At 44.9% G+C, this 20,300-nt stretch overlaps 12 non-coding genes across 12 annotated transcripts; all 12 read right to left on the bottom strand.

Moving 5' to 3' along the window:
* Positions 1 to 957: 957 nt before the first annotated feature.
* Positions 958 to 1,029, bottom strand: TRNAG-CCC (transfer RNA glycine (anticodon CCC)). Its single transcript has one exon. It is a non-coding gene; the product is annotated as a tRNA-Gly (tRNA).
* A 1,526-nt stretch (positions 1,030 to 2,555) lies between these two features.
* TRNAG-CCC (transfer RNA glycine (anticodon CCC)) lies at positions 2,556 to 2,627 on the bottom strand. The gene has a single exon. It is a non-coding gene; the product is annotated as a tRNA-Gly (tRNA).
* A 1,527-nt stretch (positions 2,628 to 4,154) lies between these two features.
* Positions 4,155 to 4,226, bottom strand: TRNAG-CCC (transfer RNA glycine (anticodon CCC)). The gene has a single exon. It is a non-coding gene; the product is annotated as a tRNA-Gly (tRNA).
* Positions 4,227 to 5,753: 1,527 nt separating this feature from the next.
* On the bottom strand, positions 5,754 to 5,825 carry TRNAG-CCC (transfer RNA glycine (anticodon CCC)). Its single transcript has one exon. It is a non-coding gene; the product is annotated as a tRNA-Gly (tRNA).
* Positions 5,826 to 7,337: 1,512 nt separating this feature from the next.
* TRNAG-CCC (transfer RNA glycine (anticodon CCC)) lies at positions 7,338 to 7,409 on the bottom strand. The gene has a single exon. It is a non-coding gene; the product is annotated as a tRNA-Gly (tRNA).
* A 3,126-nt stretch (positions 7,410 to 10,535) lies between these two features.
* TRNAG-CCC (transfer RNA glycine (anticodon CCC)) lies at positions 10,536 to 10,607 on the bottom strand. Its single transcript has one exon. It is a non-coding gene; the product is annotated as a tRNA-Gly (tRNA).
* A 1,527-nt stretch (positions 10,608 to 12,134) lies between these two features.
* Positions 12,135 to 12,206, bottom strand: TRNAG-CCC (transfer RNA glycine (anticodon CCC)). The gene has a single exon. It is a non-coding gene; the product is annotated as a tRNA-Gly (tRNA).
* A 1,527-nt stretch (positions 12,207 to 13,733) lies between these two features.
* Positions 13,734 to 13,805, bottom strand: TRNAG-CCC (transfer RNA glycine (anticodon CCC)). The gene has a single exon. It is a non-coding gene; the product is annotated as a tRNA-Gly (tRNA).
* A 1,527-nt stretch (positions 13,806 to 15,332) lies between these two features.
* On the bottom strand, positions 15,333 to 15,404 carry TRNAG-CCC (transfer RNA glycine (anticodon CCC)). Its single transcript has one exon. It is a non-coding gene; the product is annotated as a tRNA-Gly (tRNA).
* A 1,515-nt stretch (positions 15,405 to 16,919) lies between these two features.
* Positions 16,920 to 16,991, bottom strand: TRNAG-CCC (transfer RNA glycine (anticodon CCC)). The gene has a single exon. It is a non-coding gene; the product is annotated as a tRNA-Gly (tRNA).
* Positions 16,992 to 18,505: 1,514 nt separating this feature from the next.
* TRNAG-CCC (transfer RNA glycine (anticodon CCC)) lies at positions 18,506 to 18,577 on the bottom strand. Its single transcript has one exon. It is a non-coding gene; the product is annotated as a tRNA-Gly (tRNA).
* Positions 18,578 to 20,103: 1,526 nt separating this feature from the next.
* On the bottom strand, positions 20,104 to 20,175 carry TRNAG-CCC (transfer RNA glycine (anticodon CCC)). Its single transcript has one exon. It is a non-coding gene; the product is annotated as a tRNA-Gly (tRNA).
* Between the last annotated feature and the right edge of the window lie 125 nt (positions 20,176 to 20,300).

Here is a 20,300-nt window from a genome sequence, read left to right as displayed (position 1 = left end):
GGATGGTTTCGATCCATCGACCTCTGGGTTATGGGCCCAGCAGGCTTCCGCTGCGCCACTCTGCTCCCTTGTAAAAGTGTTCTCTTTATGCAGAGGAGGAGCTTTCAGCGAAGTGGCGAGGGATTGGTTGGTCTCACTCCTCATTTGCCTAAGCATGCTGCAATGTATGCTGGGTGCAGAAAATCTTCATCTTCTCGTCTCACAGTCAGTCATAACTGAAAGTGCAGACCCTCTTGGGAACTAGCAGTTTCAGGCCTTAACCAAGATAGCAGCTCTCTAACCCTCTCCTCTCTCTTTGATCCTAGCGCTAGCATGCTCAGGATTTGATTTTAACTGGGAGCCAGAGATCTACCCGGTGAGGGGAGGCTTTTGAGCGTTTGGGAGCGTTCGGGACGTGAGGACATTGGACAGGAAATGTTGCCATCTTGAAATATCCAACCTTCCTGCTGTCGTGAGAGGCTCTTTCCATGGACATCTGCCTCTTGGAGTCCTCTCAACTTGCTCGCTGATATAACATTTTGTGAGCTGCAGTTACATCCGATGGCTACAAGGTGGCGCTGCATTCAGGTGAGAGAACAAGTGTGCACAAAATCGTTGGGGACTTTTGCCAGATTCATCGGTGGATCTTGCCTACTTTTATTCACATGCTAGATATTGCCTAGAAATGCTTTTTAATATAGAGATGCTAGAGTTAGAATGTCTGGTCGGGGTTCAGCCCTTTCATTGTCTACCGCCCGCAACATATTTATTACCAGCACATGTGAGTGGTGACTCTGCTTTTTGGAAAATAGCGTCTAATAGGACAATTAATGTAGCAGATGGGGCGATCGAGGTGCCTGCCTAAGTATTTCATTTTTTTTTTAATTTAACGTCTGATTAATCTGTTCATGATATTTCCGTTTTGTGACATGTTGCATTAAAACAAATCCTGCTTGGAGAACATATAAAAATTTGCACTGCATTGGCCGGGAATCGAACCCGGGTCAACTGCTTGGGAAGCAGCTATGCTCACCACTATACCACCAACGCCCTATGATGTGGGTGCTCTCGGTTCTAAAGATTACAACCCCGAGTTCAATGACTATCTTGCACCAGTTTCAATGGTGCATTTGGTTTAGACACCAACATGAAAAGCAGTAGAAAGTTTCTTGTAGAGGGTAAGGAACTGGGGATTGAAACCAAGGCCAAATCTGTGCAGAAGAGAAGAAATGGAAAGCAGTAGTACAAATAGTGGAAATGAACATATTTAGGCAGCATTGGAAGCAAAGCAGCGAAGAGAAAGAGAGTGCCTTCCATGAAATGCCCAGGAGAATGATAAGAGCAGAACGAAAAGGCAAGAATGACATTCAAAGCATGCCCAGAAAAACGTGTGACGTCCCACCAGTCATTTATGCTTATAATTGGGTATCTTTACTTTCAAAGTATGGGGTTGATCCTTTGGCGATCACTCTCTTGTATTTCAGCAGAGACAGATAGTTGAGAAGTCTTTTCTCACATAGCTAGCACAAGCCTGCGCTTTTCCTTGCTGGTAGCGTGGAAATGACAGATTGGTTCTCAGAAGAAAAAACAAGAAATATTATAGCAGAGGATGGTTTCGATCCATCGACCTCTGGGTTATGGGCCCAGCACGCTTCCGCTGCGCCACTCTGCTCCCTTGTAAAAGTGTTCTCTTTATGCAGAGGAGGAGCTTTCAGCGAAGTGGCGAGGGATTGGTTGGTCTCACTCCTCATTTGCCTAAGCATGCTGCAATGTATGCTGGGTGCAGAAAATCTTCATCTTCTCGTCTCACAGTCAGTCATAACTGAAAGTGCAGACCCTCTTGGGAACTAGCAGTTTCAGGCCTTTACCAAGATAGCAGCTCTCTAACCCTCTCCTCTCTCTTTGATCCTAGCGCTAGCATGCTCAGGATTTGATTTTAACTGGGAGCCAGAGATCTACCCGGTGAGGGCTTGCCCGGTGTGAGGCTTTTGAGCGTTTGGGAGCGTTCGGGACGTGAGGACATTGGACAGGAAATGTTGCCATCTTGAAATATCCAACCTTCCTGCTGTCGTGAGAGGCTCTTTCCATGGACATCTGCCTCTTGGAGTCCTCTCAACTTGCTCGCTGATATAACATTTTGTGAGCTGCAGTTACATCCGATGGCTACAAGGTGGCGCTGCATTCAGGTGAGAGAACAAGTGTGCACAAAATCGTTGGGGACTTTTGCCAGATTCATCGGTGGATCTTGCCTACTTTTATTCACATGCTAGATATTGCCTAGAAATGCTTTTTAATATAGAGATGCTAGAGTTAGAATGTCTGGTCGGGGTTCAGCCCTTTCATTGTCTACCGCCCGCAACATATTTATTACCAGCACATGTGAGTGGTGACTCTGCTTTTTGGAAAATAGCATCTAATAGGACAATGAATGTAGCAGATGGGGCGATCGAGATGCCTGCCTAAGTATTTCATTTTTTTTTTAATTTAACGTCTGATTAATCTGTTCATGATATTTCCGTTTTGTGACATGTTGCATTAAAACAAATCCTGCTTGGAGAACATATAAAAATTTGCACTGCATTGGCCGGGAATCGAACCCGGGTCAACTGCTTGGGAAGCAGCTATGCTCACCACTATACCACCAACGCCCTATGATGTGGTTGCTCTCGGTTCTAAAGATTACAACCCCGAGTTCAATGACTATCTTGCACCAGTTTCAATAGTGCATTTGGTTTAGATACCAACATGAAAAGCAGTAGAAAGTTTCTTGTAGAGGGTAAGGAACTGGGGATTGAAACCAAGGCCAAATCTGTGCAGAAGAGAAGAAATGGAAAGCAGTAGTACAAATAGTGGAAATGAACATATTTAGGCAGCATTGGAAGCAAAGCAGCGAAGAGAAAGAGAGTGCCTTCCATGAAATGCCCAGGAGAATGATAAGAGCAGAACGAAAAGGCAAGAATGACATTCAAAGCATGCCCAGAAAAACGTGTGACGGTCCCACCAGTCATTTATGCTTATAATTGGGTATCTTTACTTTCAAAGTATGGGGTTGATCCTTTGGCGATCACTCTCTTGTATTTCAGCAGAGACAGATAGTTGAGAAGTCTTTTCTCACATAGCTAGCACAAGCCTGCGCTTTTCCTTGCTGGTAGCGTGGAAATGACAGATTGGTTCTCAGAAGAAAAAACAAGAAATATTATAGCAGAGGATGGTTTCGATCCATCGACCTCTGGGTTATGGGCCCAGCACGCTTCCGCTGCGCCACTCTGCTCCCTTGTAAAAGTGTTCTCTTTATGCAGAGGAGGAGCTTTCAGCGAAGTGGCGAGGGATTGGTTGGTCTCGCTCCTCATTTGCCTAAGCATGCTGCAATGTATGCTGGGTGCAGAAAATCTTCATCTTCTCGTCTCACAGTCAGTCATAACTGAAAGTGCAGACCCTCTTGGGAACTAGCAGTTTCAGGCCTTTACCAAGATAGCAGCTCTCTAACCCTCTCCTCTCTCTTTGATCCTAGCGCTAGCATGCTCAGGATTTGATTTTAACTGAGAGCCAGAGATCTACCCGGTGAGGGCTTGCCCGGTGTGAGGCTTTTGAGCGTTTGGGAGCGTTCGGGACGTGAGGACGTTGGACAGGAAATGTTGCCATCTTGAAATACCCAACCTTCCTGCTGTCGTGAGAGGCTCTTTCCATGGACATCTGCCTCTTGGAGTCCTCTCAACTTGCTCGCTGATATAACATTTTGTGAGCTGCAGTTACATCCGATGGCTACAAGGTGGCGCTGCATTCAGGTGAGAGAACAAGTGTGCACAAAATCGTTGGGGACTTTTGCCAGATTCATCGGTGGATCTTGCCTACTTTTATTCACATGCTAGATATTGCCTAGAAATGCTTTTTAATATAGAGATGCTAGAGTTAGAATGTCTGGTCGGGGTTCAGCCCTTTCATTGTCTACCGCCCGCAACATATTTATTACCAGCACATGTGAGTGGTGACTCTGCTTTTTGGAAAATAGCGTCTAATAGGACAATTAATGTAGCAGATGGGGCGATCGAGGTGCCTGCCTAAGTATTTCATTTTTTTTTTAATTTAACGTCTGATTAATCTGTTCATGATATTTCCGTTTTGTGACATGTTGCATTAAAACAAATCCTGCTTGGAGAACATATAAAAATTTGCACTGCATTGGCCGGGAATCGAACCCGGGTCAACTGCTTGGGAAGCAGCTATGCTCACCACTATACCACCAACGCCCTATGATGTGGGTGCTCTCGGTTCTAAAGATTACAACCCCGAGTTCAATGACTATCTTGCACCAGTTTCAATGGTGCATTTGGTTTAGACACCAACATGAAAAGCAGTAGAAAGTTTCTTGTAGAGGGTAAGGAACTGGGGATTGAAACCAAGGCCAAATCTGTGCAGAAGAGAAGAAATGGAAAGCAGTAGTACAAATAGTGGAAATGAACATATTTAGGCAGCATTGGAAGCAAAGCAGCGAAGAGAAAGAGAGTGCCTTCCATGAAATGCCCAGGAGAATGATAAGAGCAGAACGAAAAGGCAAGAATGACATTCAAAGCATGCCCAGAAAAACGTGTGACGGTCCCACCAGTCATTTATGCTTATAATTGGGTATCTTTACTTTCAAAGTATGGGGTTGATCCTTTGGCGATCACTCTCTTGTATTTCAGCAGAGACAGATAGTTGAGAAGTCTTTTCTCACATAGCTAGCACAAGCCTGCGCTTTTCCTTGCTGGTAGCGTGGAAATGACAGATTGGTTCTCAGAAGAAAAAACAAGAAATATTATAGCAGAGGATGGTTTCGATCCATCGACCTCTGGGTTATGGGCCCAGCAGGCTTCCGCTGCGCCACTCTGCTCCCTTGTAAAAGTGTTCTCTTTATGCAGAGGAGGAGCTTTCAGCGAAGTGGCGAGGGATTGGTTGGTCTCACTCCTCATTTGCCTAAGCATGCTGCAATGTATGCTGGGTGCAGAAAATCTTCATCTTCTCGTCTCACAGTCAGTCATAACTGAAAGTGCAGACCCTCTTGGGAACTAGCAGTTTCAGGCCTTTACCAAGATAGCAGCTCTCTAACCCTCTCCTCTCTCTTTGATCCTAGCGCTAGCATGCTCAGGATTTGATTTTAACTGGGAGCCAGAGATCTACCCGGTGAGGGCTTGCCCGGTGTGAGGCTTTTGAGCGTTTGGGAGCGTTCGGGACGTGAGGACGTTGGACAGGAAATGTTGCCATCTTGAAATACCCAACCTTCCTGCTGTCGTGAGAGGCTCTTTCCATGGACATCTGCCTCTTGGAGTCCTCTCAACTTGCTCTCTGATATAACATTTTGTGAGCTGCAGTTACATCCGATGGCTACAAGGTGGCGCTGCATTCAGGTGAGAGAACAAGTGTGCACAAAATCGTTGGGGACTTTTGCCAGATTCATCGGTGGATCTTGCCTACTTTTATTCACATGCTAGATATTGCCTAGAAATGCTTTTTAATATAGAGATGCTAGAGTTAGAATGTCTGGTCGGGGTTCAGCCCTTTCATTGTCTACCGCCCGCAACATATTTATTACCAGCACATGTGAGTGGTGACTCTGCTTTTTGGAAAATAGCATCTAATAGGACAATGAATGTAGCAGATGGGGCGATCGAGATGCCTGCCTAAGTATTTCATTTTTTTTTTAATTTAACGTCTGATTAATCTGTTCATGATATTTCCGTTTTGTGACATGTTGCATTAAAACAAATCCTGCTTGGAGAACATATAAAAATTTGCACTGCATTGGCCGGGAATCGAACCCGGGTCAACTGCTTGGGAAGCAGCTATGCTCACCACTATACCACCAACGCCCTATGATGTGGTTGCTCTCGGTTCTAAAGATTACAACCCCGAGTTCAATGACTATCTTGCACCAGTTTCAATAGTGCATTTGGTTTAGATACCAACATGAAAAGCAGTAGAAAGTTTCTTGTAGAGGGTAAGGAACTGGGGATTGAAACCAAGGCCAAATCTGTGCAGAAGAGAAGAAATGGAAAGCAGTAGTACAAATAGTGGAAATGAACATATTTAGGCAGCATTGGAAGCAAAGCAGCGAAGAGAAAGAGAGTGCCTTCCATGAAATGCCCAGGAGAATGATAAGAGCAGAACGAAAAGGCAAGAATGACATTCAAAGCATGCCCAGAAAAACGTGTGACGGTCCCACCAGTCATTTATGCTTATAATTGGGTATCTTTACTTTCAAAGTATGGGGTTGATCCTTTGGCGATCACTCTCTTGTATTTCAGCAGAGACAGATAGTTGAGAAGTCTTTTCTCACATAGCTAGCACAAGCCTGCGCTTTTCCTTGCTGGTAGCGTGGAAATGACAGATTGGTTCTCAGAAGAAAAAACAAGAAATATTATAGCAGAGGATGGTTTCAATCCATCGACCTCTGGGTTATGGGCCCAGCACGCTTCCGCTGCGCCACTCTGCTCCCTTGTAAAAGTGTTCTCTTTATGCAGAGGAGGAGCTTTCAGCGAAGTGGCGAGGGATTGGTTGGTCTCGCTCCTCATTTGCCTAAGCATGCTGCAATGTATGCTGGGTGCAGAAAATCTTCATCTTCTCGTCTAACAGTCAGTCATAACTGAAAGTGCAGACCCTCTTGGGAACTAGCAGTTTCAGGCCTTTACCAAGATAGCAGCTCTCTAACCCTCTCCTCTCTCTTTGATCCTAGCGCTAGCATGCTCAGGATTTGATTTTAACTGGGAGCCAGAGATCTACCCGGTGTGAGGCTTTTGAGCGTTTGGGAGCGTTCGGGACGTGAGGACATTGGACAGGAAATGTTGCCATCTTGAAATATCCAACCTTCCTGCTGTCGTGAGAGGCTCTTTCCATGGACATCTGCCTCTTGGAGTCCTCTCAACTTGCTCGCTGATATAACATTTTGTGAGCTGCAGTTACATCCGATGGCTACAAGGTGGCGCTGCATTCAGGTGAGAGAACAAGTGTGCACAAAATCGTTGGGGACTTTTGCCAGATTCATCGGTGGATCTTGCCTACTTTTATTCACATGCTAGATATTGCCTAGAAATGCTTTTTAATATAGAGATGCTAGAGTTAGAATGTCTGGTCGGGGTTCAGCCCTTTCATTGTCTACCGCCCGCAACATATTTATTACCAGCACATGTGAGTGGTGACTCTGCTTTTTGGAAAATAGCGTCTAATAGGACAATTAATGTAGCAGATGGGGCGATCGAGGTGCCTGCCTAAGTATTTCATTTTTTTTTTAATTTAACGTCTGATTAATCTGTTCATGATATTTCCGTTTTGTGACATGTTGCATTAAAACAAATCCTGCTTGGAGAACATATAAAAATTTGCACTGCATTGGCCGGGAATCGAACCCGGGTCAACTGCTTGGGAAGCAGCTATGCTCACCACTATACCACCAACGCCCTATGATGTGGGTGCTCTCGGTTCTAAAGATTACAACCCCGAGTTCAATGACTATCTTGCACCAGTTTCAATGGTGCATTTGGTTTAGACACCAACATGAAAAGCAGTAGAAAGTTTCTTGTAGAGGGTAAGGAACTGGGGATTGAAACCAAGGCCAAATCTGTGCAGAAGAGAAGAAATGGAAAGCAGTAGTACAAATAGTGGAAATGAACATATTTAGGCAGCATTGGAAGCAAAGCAGCGAAGAGAAAGAGAGTGCCTTCCATGAAATGCCCAGGAGAATGATAAGAGCAGAACGAAAAGGCAAGAATGACATTCAAAGCATGCCCAGAAAAACGTGTGACGGTCCCACCAGTCATTTATGCTTATAATTGGGTATCTTTACTTTCAAAGTATGGGGTTGATCCTTTGGCGATCACTCTCTTGTATTTCAGCAGAGACAGATAGTTGAGAAGTCTTTTCTCACATAGCTAGCACAAGCCTGCGCTTTTCCTTGCTGGTAGCGTGGAAATGACAGATTGGTTCTCAGAAGAAAAAACAAGAAATATTATAGCAGAGGATGGTTTCGATCCATCGACCTCTGGGTTATGGGCCCAGCACGCTTCCGCTGCGCCACTCTGCTCCCTTGTAAAAGTGTTCTCTTTATGCAGAGGAGGAGCTTTCAGCGAAGTGGCGAGGGATTGGTTGGTCTCGCTCCTCATTTGCCTAAGCATGCTGCAATGTATGCTGGGTGCAGAAAATCTTCATCTTCTCGTCTCACAGTCAGTCATAACTGAAAGTGCAGACCCTCTTGGGAACTAGCAGTTTCAGGCCTTTACCAAGATAGCAGCTCTCTAACCCTCTCCTCTCTCTTTGATCCTAGCGCTAGCATGCTCAGGATTTGATTTTAACTGAGAGCCAGAGATCTACCCGGTGAGGGCTTGCCCGGTGTGAGGCTTTTGAGCGTTTGGGAGCGTTCTGGACGTGAGGACGTTGGACAGGAAATGTTGCCATCTTGAAATACCCAACCTTCCTGCTGTCGTGAGAGGCTCTTTCCATGGACATCTGCCTCTTGGAGTCCTCTCAACTTGCTCTCTGATATAACATTTTGTGAGCTGCAGTTACATCCGATGGCTACAAGGTGGCGCTGCATTCAGGTGAGAGAACAAGTGTGCACAAAATCGTTGGGGACTTTTGCCAGATTCATCGGTGGATCTTGCCTACTTTTATTCACATGCTAGATATTGCCTAGAAATGCTTTTTAATATAGAGATGCTAGAGTTAGAATGTCTGGTCGGGGTTCAGCCCTTTCATTGTCTACCGCCCGCAACATATTTATTACCAGCACATGTGAGTGGTGACTCTGCTTTTTGGAAAATAGCATCTAATAGGACAATGAATGTAGCAGATGGGGCGATCGAGATGCCTGCCTAAGTATTTCATTTTTTTTTTAATTTAACGTCTGATTAATCTGTTCATGATATTTCCGTTTTGTGACATGTTGCATTAAAACAAATCCTGCTTGGAGAACATATAAAAATTTGCACTGCATTGGCAGGGAATTGAACGCAGGTCAACTGCTTGGGAAGCAGCTATGCTCACCACTATACCACCAACGCCCTATGATGTCGGTGCTCTCGGTTCTAAAGATTACAACCCCGAGTTCAATGACTATCTTGCACCAGTTTCAATGGTGCATTTGGTTTAGATACCAACATGAAAAGCAGTAGAAAGTTTCTTGTAGAGGGTAAGAAACTGGGGATTGAAACCGAGGCCAAATCTGTGCAGAAGAGAAGAAATGGAAAGCAGTAGTACAAATAGTGGAAATGAACATATTTAGGCAGCATTGGAAGCAAAGCAGCGAAGAGAAAGAGAGTGCCTTCCATGAAATGCCCAGGAGAATGATAAGAGCAGAACGAAAAGGCAAGAATGACATTCAAAGCATGCCCAGAAAAACGTGTGACGGTCCCACCAGTCATTTATGCTTATAATTGGGTATCTTTACTTTCAAAGTATGGGGTTGATCCTTTGGCGATCACTCTCTTGTATTTCAGCAGAGACAGATAGTTGAGAAGTCTTTTCTCACATAGCTAGCACAAGCCTGCGCTTTTCCTTGCTGGTAGCGTGGAAATGACAGATTGGTTCTCAGAAGAAAAAACAAGAAATATTATAGCAGAGGATGGTTTCGATCCATCGACCTCTGGGTTATGGGCCCAGCACGCTTCCGCTGCGCCACTCTGCTCCCTTGTAAAAGTGTTCTCTTTATGCAGAGGAGGAGCTTTCAGCGAAGTGGCGAGGGATTGGTTGGTCTCGCTCCTCATTTGCCTAAGCATGCTGCAATGTATGCTGGGTGCAGAAAATCTTCATCTTCTCGTCTCACAGTCAGTCATAACTGAAAGTGCAGACCCTCTTGGGAACTAGCAGTTTCAGGCCTTTACCAAGATAGCAGCTCTCTAACCCTCTCCTCTCTCTTTGATCCTAGCGCTAGCATGCTCAGGATTTGATTTTAACTGAGAGCCAGAGATCTACCCGGTGAGGGCTTGCCCGGTGTGAGGCTTTTGAGCGTTTGGGAGCGTTCGGGACGTGAGGACGTTGGACAGGAAATGTTGCCATCTTGAAATACCCAACCTTCCTGCTGTCGTGAGAGGCTCTTTCCATGGACATCTGCCTCTTGGAGTCCTCTCAACTTGCTCTCTGATATAACATTTTGTGAGCTGCAGTTACATCCGATGGCTACAAGGTGGCGCTGCATTCAGGTGAGAGAACAAGTGTGCACAAAATCGTTGGGGACTTTTGCCAGATTCATCGGTGGATCTTGCCTACTTTTATTCACATGCTAGATATTGCCTAGAAATGCTTTTTAATATAGAGATGCTAGAGTTAGAATGTCTGGTCGGGGTTCAGCCCTTTCATTGTCTACCGCCCGCAACATATTTATTACCAGCACATGTGAGTGGTGACTCTGCTTTTTGGAAAATAGCATCTAATAGGACAATGAATGTAGCAGATGGGGCGATCGAGATGCCTGCCTAAGTATTTCATTTTTTTTTTAATTTAACGTCTGATTAATCTGTTCATGATATTTCCGTTTTGTGACATGTTGCATTAAAACAAATCCTGCTTGGAGAACATATAAAAATTTGCACTGCATTGGCCGGGAATCGAACCCGGGTCAACTGCTTGGGAAGCAGCTATGCTCACCACTATACCACCAACGCCCTATGATGTGGGTGCTCTCGGTTCTAAAGATTACAACCCCGAGTTCAATGACTATCTTGCACCAGTTTCAATGGTGCATTTGGTTTAGATACCAACATGAAAAGCAGTAGAAAGTTTCTTGTAGAGGGTAAGAAACTGGGGATTGAAACCAAGGCCAAATCTGTGCAGAAGAGAAGAAATGGAAAGCAGTAGTACAAATAGTGGAAATGAACATATTTAGGCAGCATTGGAAGCAAAGCAGCGAAGAGAAAGAGAGTGCCTTCCATGAAATGCCCAGGAGAATGATAAGAGCAGAACGAAAAGGCAAGAATGACATTCAAAGCATGCCCAGAAAAACGTGTGACGGTCCCACCAGTCATTTATGCTTATAATTGGGTATCTTTACTTTCAAAGTATGGGGTTGATCCTTTGGCGATCACTCTCTTGTATTTCAGCAGAGACAGATAGTTGAGAAGTCTTTTCTCACATAGCTAGCACAAGCCTGCGCTTTTCCTTGCTGGTAGCGTGGAAATGACAGATTGGTTCTCAGAAGAAAAAACAAGAAATATTATAGCAGAGGATGGTTTCGATCCATCGACCTCTGGGTTATGGGCCCAGCACGCTTCCGCTGCGCCACTCTGCTCCCTTGTAAAAGTGTTCTCTTTATGCAGAGGAGGAGCTTTCAGCGAAGTGGCGAGGGATTGGTTGGTCTCGCTCCTCATTTGCCTAAGCATGCTGCAATGTATGCTGGGTGCAGAAAATCTTCATCTTCTCGTCTCACAGTCAGTCATAACTGAAAGTGCAGACCCTCTTGGGAACTAGCAGTTTCAGGCCTTAACCAAGATAGCAGCTCTCTAACCCTCTCCTCTCTCTTTGATCCTAGCGCTAGCATGCTCAGGATTTGATTTTAACTGGGAGCCAGAGATCTACCCGGTGAGGGCTTGCCCGGTGTGAGGCTTTTGAGCGTTTGGGAGCGTTCGGGACGTGAGGACATTGGACAGGAAATGTTGCCATCTTGAAATATCCAACCTTCCTGCTGTCGTGAGAGGCTCTTTCCATGGACATCTGCCTCTTGGAGTCCTCTCAACTTGCTCGCTGATATAACATTTTGTGAGCTGCAGTTACATCCGATGGCTACAAGGTGGCGCTGCATTCAGGTGAGAGAACAAGTGTGCACAAAATCGTTGGGGACTTTTGCCAGATTCATCGGTGGATCTTGCCTACTTTTATTCACATGCTAGATATTGCCTAGAAATGCTTTTTAATATAGAGATGCTAGAGTTAGAATGTCTGGTCGGGGTTCAGCCCTTTCATTGTCTACCGCCCGCAACATATTTATTACCAGCACATGTGAGTGGTGACTCTGCTTTTTGGAAAATAGCGTCTAATAGGACAATTAATGTAGCAGATGGGGCGATCGAGGTGCCTGCCTAAGTATTTCATTTTTTTTTTAATTTAACGTCTGATTAATCTGTTCATGATATTTCCGTTTTGTGACATGTTGCATTAAAACAAATCCTGCTTGGAGAACATATAAAAATTTGCACTGCATTGGCCGGGAATCGAACCCGGGTCAACTGCTTGGGAAGCAGCTATGCTCACCACTATACCACCAACGCCCTATGATGTGAGTGCTCTCGGTTCTAAAGATTACAACCCCGAGTTCAATGACTATCTTGCACCAGTTTCAATGGTGCATTTGGTTTAGACACCAACATGAAAAGCAGTAGAAAGTTTCTTGTAGAGGGTAAGGAACTGGGGATTGAAACCAAGGCCAAATCTGTGCAGAAGAGAAGAAATGGAAAGCAGTAGTACAAATAGTGGAAATGAACATATTTAGGCAGCATTGGAAGCAAAGCAGCGAAGAGAAAGAGAGTGCCTTCCATGAAATGCCCAGGAGAATGATAAGAGCAGAACGAAAAGGCAAGAATGACATTCAAAGCATGCCCAGAAAAACGTGTGACGGTCCCACCAGTCATTTATGCTTATAATTGGGTATCTTTACTTTCAAAGTATGGGGTTGATCCTTTGGCGATCACTCTCTTGTATTTCAGCAGAGACAGATAGTTGAGAAGTCTTTTCTCACATAGCTAGCACAAGCCTGCGCTTTTCCTTGCTGGTAGCGTGGAAATGACAGATTGGTTCTCAGAAGAAAAAACAAGAAATATTATAGCAGAGGATGGTTTCGATCCATCGACCTCTGGGTTATGGGCCCAGCAGGCTTCCGCTGCGCCACTCTGCTCCCTTGTAAAAGTGTTCTCTTTATGCAGAGGAGGAGCTTTCAGCGAAGTGGCGAGGGATTGGTTGGTCTCACTCCTCATTTGCCTAAGCATGCTGCAATGTATGCTGGGTGCAGAAAATCTTCATCTTCTCGTCTCACAGTCAGTCATAACTGAAAGTGCAGACCCTCTTGGGAACTAGCAGTTTCAGGCCTTTACCAAGATAGCAGCTCTCTAACCCTCTCCTCTCTCTTTGATCCTAGCGCTAGCATGCTCAGGATTTGATTTTAACTGGGAGCCAGAGATCTACCCGGTGAGGGCTTGCCCGGTGTGAGGCTTTTGAGCGTTTGGGAGCGTTCGGGACGTGAGGACATTGGACAGGAAATGTTGCCATCTTGAAATATCCAACCTTCCTGCTGTCGTGAGAGGCTCTTTCCATGGACATCTGCCTCTTGGAGTCCTCTCAACTTGCTCGCTGATATAACATTTTGTGAGCTGCAGTTACATCCGATGGCTACAAGGTGGCGCTGCATTCAGGTGAGAGAACAAGTGTGCACAAAATCGTTGGGGACTTTTGCCAGATTCATCGGTGGATCTTGCCTACTTTTATTCACATGCTAGATATTGCCTAGAAATGCTTTTTAATATAGAGATGCTAGAGTTAGAATGTCTGGTCGGGGTTCAGCCCTTTCATTGTCTACCGCCCGCAACATATTTATTACCAGCACATGTGAGTGGTGACTCTGCTTTTTGGAAAATAGCGTCTAATAGGACAATTAATGTAGCAGATGGGGCGATCGAGGTGCCTGCCTAAGTATTTCATTTTTTTTTTAATTTAACGTCTGATTAATCTGTTCATGATATTTCCGTTTTGTGACATGTTGCATTAAAACAAATCCTGCTTGGAGAACATATAAAAATTTGCACTGCATTGGCCGGGAATCGAACCCGGGTCAACTGCTTGGGAAGCAGCTATGCTCACCACTATACCACCAACGCCCTATGATGTGGGTGCTCTCGGTTCTAAAGATTACAACCCCGAGTTCAATGACTATCTTGCACCAGTTTCAATGGTGCATTTGGTTTAGACACCAACATGAAAAGCAGTAGAAAGTTTCTTGTAGAGGGTAAGGAACTGGGGATTGAAACCAAGGCCAAATCTGTGCAGAAGAGAAGAAATGGAAAGCAGTAGTACAAATAGTGGAAATGAACATATTTAGGCAGCATTGGAAGCAAAGCAGCGAAGAGAAAGAGAGTGCCTTCCATGAAATGCCCAGGAGAATGATAAGAGCAGAACGAAAAGGCAAGAATGACATTCAAAGCATGCCCAGAAAAACGTGTGACGGTCCCACCAGTCATTTATGCTTATAATTGGGTATCTTTACTTTCAAAGTATGGGGTTGATCCTTTGGCGATCACTCTCTTGTATTTCAGCAGAGACAGATAGTTGAGAAGTCTTTTCTCACATAGCTAGCACAAGCCTGCGCTTTTCCTTGCTGGTAGCGTGGAAATGACAGATTGGTTCTCAGAAGAAAAAACAAGAAATATTATAGCAGAGGATGGTTTCGATCCATCGACCTCTGGGTTATGGGCCCAGCACGCTTCCGCTGCGCCACTCTGCTCCCTTGTAAAAGTGTTCTCTTTATGCAGAGGAGGAGCTTTCAGCGAAGTGGCGAGGGATTGGTTGGTCTCGCTCCTCATTTGCCTAAGCATGCTGCAATGTATGCTGGGTGCAGAAAATCTTCATCTTCTCGTCTCACAGTCAGTCATAACTGAAAGTGCAGACCCTCTTGGGAACTAGCAGTTTCAGGCCTTTACCAAGATAGCAGCTCTCTAACCCTCTCCTCTCTCTTTGATCCTAGCGCTAGCATGCTCAGGATTTGATTTTAACTGAGAGCCAGAGATCTACCCGGTGAGGGCTTGCCCGGTGTGAGGCTTTTGAGCGTTTGGGAGCGTTCGGGACGTGAGGACATTGGACAGGAAATGTTGCCATCTTGAAATATCCAACCTTCCTGCTGTCGTGAGAGGCTCTTTCCATGGACATCTGCCTCTTGGAGTCCTCTCAACTTGCTCTCTGATATAACATTTTGTGAGCTGCAGTTACATCCGATGGCTACAAGGTGGCGCTGCATTCAGGTGAGAGAACAAGTGTGCACAAAATCGTTGGGGACTTTTGCCAGATTCATCGGTGGATCTTGCCTACTTTTATTCACATGCTAGATATTGCCTAGAAATGCTTTTTAATATAGAGATGCTAGAGTTAGAATGTCTGGTCGGGGTTCAGCCCTTTCATTGTCTACCGCCCGCAACATATTTATTACCAGCACATGTGAGTGGTGACTCTGCTTTTTGGAAAATAGCATCTAATAGGACAATGAATGTAGCAGATGGGGCGATCGAGATGCCTGCCTAAGTATTTCATTTTTTTTTTAATTTAACGTCTGATTAATCTGTTCATGATATTTCCGTTTTGTGACATGTTGCATTAAAACAAATCCTGCTTGGAGAACATATAAAAATTTGCACTGCATTGGCCGGGAATCGAACCCAGGTCAACTGCTTGGGAAGCAGCTATGCTCACCACTATACCACCAACGCCCTATGATGTCGGTGCTCTCGGTTCTAAAGATTACAACCCCGAGTTCAATGACTATCTTGCACCAGTTTCAATGGTGCATTTGGTTTAGATACCAACATGAAAAGCAGTAGAAAGTTTCTTGTAGAGGGTAAGAAACTGGGGATTGAAACCAAGGCCAAATCTGTGCAGAAGAGAAGAAATGGAAAGCAGTAGTACAAATAGTGGAAATGAACATATTTAGGCAGCATTGGAAGCAAAGCAGCGAAGAGAAAGAGAGTGCCTTCCATGAAATGCCCAGGAGAATGATAAGAGCAGAACGAAAAGGCAAGAATGACATTCAAAGCATGCCCAGAAAAACGTGTGACGGTCCCACCAGTCATTTATGCTTATAATTGGGTATCTTTACTTTCAAAGTATGGGGTTGATCCTTTGGCGATCACTCTCTTGTATTTCAGCAGAGACAGATAGTTGAGAAGTCTTTTCTCACATAGCTAGCACAATCCTGCGATTTTCCTTGCTGGTAGCGTGGAAATGACAGATTGGTTCTCAGAAGAAAAAACAAGAAATATTATAGCAGAGGATGGTTTCGATCCATCGACCTCTGGGTTATGGGCCCAGCACGCTTCCGCTGCGCCACTCTGCTCCCTTGTAAAAGTGTTCTCTTTATGCAGAGGAGGAGCTTTCAGCGAAGTGGCGAGGGATTGGTTGGTCTCGCTCCTCATTTGCCTAAGCATGCTGCAATGTATGCTGGGTGCAGAAAATCTTCATCTTCTCGTCTCACAGTCAGTCATAACTGAAAGTGCAGACCCTCTTGGGAACTAGCAGTTTCAGGCCTTAACCAAGATAGCAGCTCTCTAACCCTCTCCTCTCTCTTTGATCCTAGCGCTAGCATGCTCAGGATTTGATTTTAACTGGGAGCCAGAGATCTACCCGGTGAGGGGAGGCTTTTGAGCGTTTGGGAGCGTTCGGGACGTGAGGACATTGGACAGGAAATGTTGCCATCTTGAAATATCCAACCTTCCTGCTGTCGTGAGAGGCTCTTTCCATGGACATCTGCCTCTTGGAGTCCTCTCAACTTGCTCGCTGATATAACATTTTGTGAGCTGCAGTTACATCCGATGGCTACAAGGTGGCGCTGCATTCAGGTGAGAGAACAAGTGTGCACAAAATCGTTGGGGACTTTTGCCAGATTCATCGGTGGATCTTGCCTACTTTTATTCACATGCTAGATATTGCCTAGAAATGCTTTTTAATATAGAGATGCTAGAGTTAGAATGTCTGGTCGGGGTTCAGCCCTTTCATTGTCTACCGCCCGCAACATATTTATTACCAGCACATGTGAGTGGTGACTCTGCTTTTTGGAAAATAGCGTCTAATAGGACAATTAATGTAGCAGATGGGGCGATCGAGGTGCCTGCCTAAGTATTTCATTTTTTTTTTAATTTAACGTCTGATTAATCTGTTCATGATATTTCCGTTTTGTGACATGTTGCATTAAAACAAATCCTGCTTGGAGAACATATAAAAATTTGCACTGCATTGGCCGGGAATCGAACCCGGGTCAACTGCTTGGGAAGCAGCTATGCTCACCACTATACCACCAACGCCCTATGATGTGGGTGCTCTCGGTTCTAAAGATTACAACCCCGAGTTCAATGACTATCTTGCACCAGTTTCAATGGTGCATTTGGTTTAGACACCAACATGAAAAGCAGTAGAAAGTTTCTTGTAGAGGGTAAGGAACTGGGGATTGAAACCAAGGCCAAATCTGTGCAGAAGAGAAGAAATGGAAAGCAGTAGTACAAATAGTGGAAATGAACATATTTAGGCAGCATTGGAAGCAAAGCAGCGAAGAGAAAGAGAGTGCCTTCCATGAAATGCCCAGGAGAATGATAAGAGCAGAACGAAAAGGCAAGAATGACATTCAAAGCATGCCCAGAAAAACGTGTGACGTCCCACCAGTCATTTATGCTTATAATTGGGTATCTTTACTTTCAAAGTATGGGGTTGATCCTTTGGCGATCACTCTCTTGTATTTCAGCAGAGACAGATAGTTGAGAAGTCTTTTCTCACATAGCTAGCACAAGCCTGCGCTTTTCCTTGCTGGTAGCGTGGAAATGACAGATTGGTTCTCAGAAGAAAAAACAAGAAATATTATAGCAGAGGATGGTTTCGATCCATCGACCTCTGGGTTATGGGCCCAGCAGGCTTCCGCTGCGCCACTCTGCTCCCTTGTAAAAGTGTTCTCTTTATGCAGAGGAGGAGCTTTCAGCGAAGTGGCGAGGGATTGGTTGGTCTCACTCCTCATTTGCCTAAGCATGCTGCAATGTATGCTGGGTGCAGAAAATCTTCATCTTCTCGTCTCACAGTCAGTCATAACTGAAAGTGCAGACCCTCTTGGGAACTAGCAGTTTCAGGCCTTAACCAAGATAGCAGCTCTCTAACCCTCTCCTCTCTCTTTGATCCTAGCGCTAGCATGCTCAGGATTTGATTTTAACTGGGAGCCAGAGATCTACCCGGTGAGGGGAGGCTTTTGAGCGTTTGGGAGCGTTCGGGACGTGAGGACATTGGACAGGAAATGTTGCCATCTTGAAATATCCAACCTTCCTGCTGTCGTGAGAGGCTCTTTCCATGGACATCTGCCTCTTGGAGTCCTCTCAACTTGCTCGCTGATATAACATTTTGTGAGCTGCAGTTACATCCGATGGCTACAAGGTGGCGCTGCATTCAGGTGAGAGAACAAGTGTGCACAAAATCGTTGGGGACTTTTGCCAGATTCATCGGTGGATCTTGCCTACTTTTATTCACATGCTAGATATTGCCTAGAAATGCTTTTTAATATAGAGATGCTAGAGTTAGAATGTCTGGTCGGGGTTCAGCCCTTTCATTGTCTACCGCCCGCAACATATTTATTACCAGCACATGTGAGTGGTGACTCTGCTTTTTGGAAAATAGCGTCTAATAGGACAATTAATGTAGCAGATGGGGCGATCGAGGTGCCTGCCTAAGTATTTCATTTTTTTTTTAATTTAACGTCTGATTAATCTGTTCATGATATTTCCGTTTTGTGACATGTTGCATTAAAACAAATCCTGCTTGGAGAACATATAAAAATTTGCACTGCATTGGCCGGGAATCGAACCCGGGTCAACTGCTTGGGAAGCAGCTATGCTCACCACTATACCACCAACGCCCTATGATGTGGGTGCTCTCGGTTCTAAAGATTACAACCCCGAGTTCAATGACTATCTTGCACCAGTTTCAATGGTGCATTTGGTTTAGACACCAACATGAAAAGCAGTAGAAAGTTTCTTGTAGAGGGTAAGGAACTGGGGATTGAAACCAAGGCCAAATCTGTGCAGAAGAGAAGAAATGGAAAGCAGTAGTACAAATAGTGGAAATGAACATATTTAGGCAGCATTGGAAGCAAAGCAGCGAAGAGAAAGAGAGTGCCTTCCATGAAATGCCCAGGAGAATGATAAGAGCAGAACGAAAAGGCAAGAATGACATTCAAAGCATGCCCAGAAAAACGTGTGACGTCCCACCAGTCATTTATGCTTATAATTGGGTATCTTTACTTTCAAAGTATGGGGTTGATCCTTTGGCGATCACTCTCTTGTATTTCAGCAGAGACAGATAGTTGAGAAGTCTTTTCTCACATAGCTAGCACAAGCCTGCGCTTTTCCTTGCTGGTAGCGTGGAAATGACAGATTGGTTCTCAGAAGAAAAAACAAGAAATATTATAGCAGAGGATGGTTTCGATCCATCGACCTCTGGGTTATGGGCCCAGCAGGCTTCCGCTGCGCCACTCTGCTCCCTTGTAAAAGTGTTCTCTTTATGCAGAGGAGGAGCTTTCAGCGAAGTGGCGAGGGATTGGTTGGTCTCACTCCTCATTTGCCTAAGCATGCTGCAATGTATGCTGGGTGCAGAAAATCTTCATCTTCTCGTCTCACAGTCAGTCATAACTGAAAGTGCAGACCCTCTTGGGAACTAGCAGTTTCAGGCCTTTACCAAGATAGCAGCTCTCTAACCCTCTCCTCTCTCTTTGATCCTAGCGCTAGCATGCTCAGGATTTGATTTTAACTGAGAGCCAGAGATCTACCCGGTGAGGGCTTGCCCGGTGTGAGGCTTTTGAGCGTTTGGGAGCGTTCGGGACGTGAGGACATTGGACAGGAAATGTTGCCATCTTGAAATATCCAACCTTCCTGCTGTCGTGAGAGGCTCTTTCCATGGACATCTGCCTCTTGGAGTCCTCTCAACTTGCTCTCTGATATAACATTTTGTGAGCTGCAGTTACATCCGATGGCTACAAGGTGGCGCTGCATTCAGGTGAGAGAACAAGTGTGCACAAAATCGTTGGGGACTTTTGCCAGATTCATCGGTGGATCTTGCCTACTTTTATTCACATGCTAGATATTGCCTAGAAATGCTTTTTAATATAGAGATGCTAGAGTTAGAATGTCTGGTCGGGGTTCAGCCCTTTCATTGTCTACCGCCCGCAACATATTTATTACCAGCACATGTGAGTGGTGACTCTGCTTTTTGGAAAATAGCATCTAATAGGACAATGAATGTAGCAGATGGGGCGATCGAGATGCCTGCCTAAGTATTTCATTTTTTTTTTAATTTAACGTCTGATTAATCTGTTCATGATATTTCCGTTTTGTGACATGTTGCATTAAAACAAATCCTGCTTGGAGAACATATAAAAATTTGCACTGCATTGGCCGGGAATCGAACCCAGGTCAACTGCTTGGGAAGCAGCTATGCTCACCACTATACCACCAACGCCCTATGATGTCGGTGCTCTCGGTTCTAAAGATTACAACCCCGAGTTCAATGACTATCTTGCACCAGTTTCAATGGTGCATTTGGTTTAGATACCAACATGAAAAGCAGTAGAAAGTTTCTTGTAG

Source organism: Triturus cristatus, chromosome 11 (assembly GCF_964204655.1).
Source record: "Triturus cristatus chromosome 11, aTriCri1.1, whole genome shotgun sequence".
Taxonomy (NCBI): Eukaryota; Metazoa; Chordata; class Amphibia; order Caudata; family Salamandridae; genus Triturus; species Triturus cristatus.
This window is presented reverse-complemented; position numbering and strand designations above follow the sequence as displayed.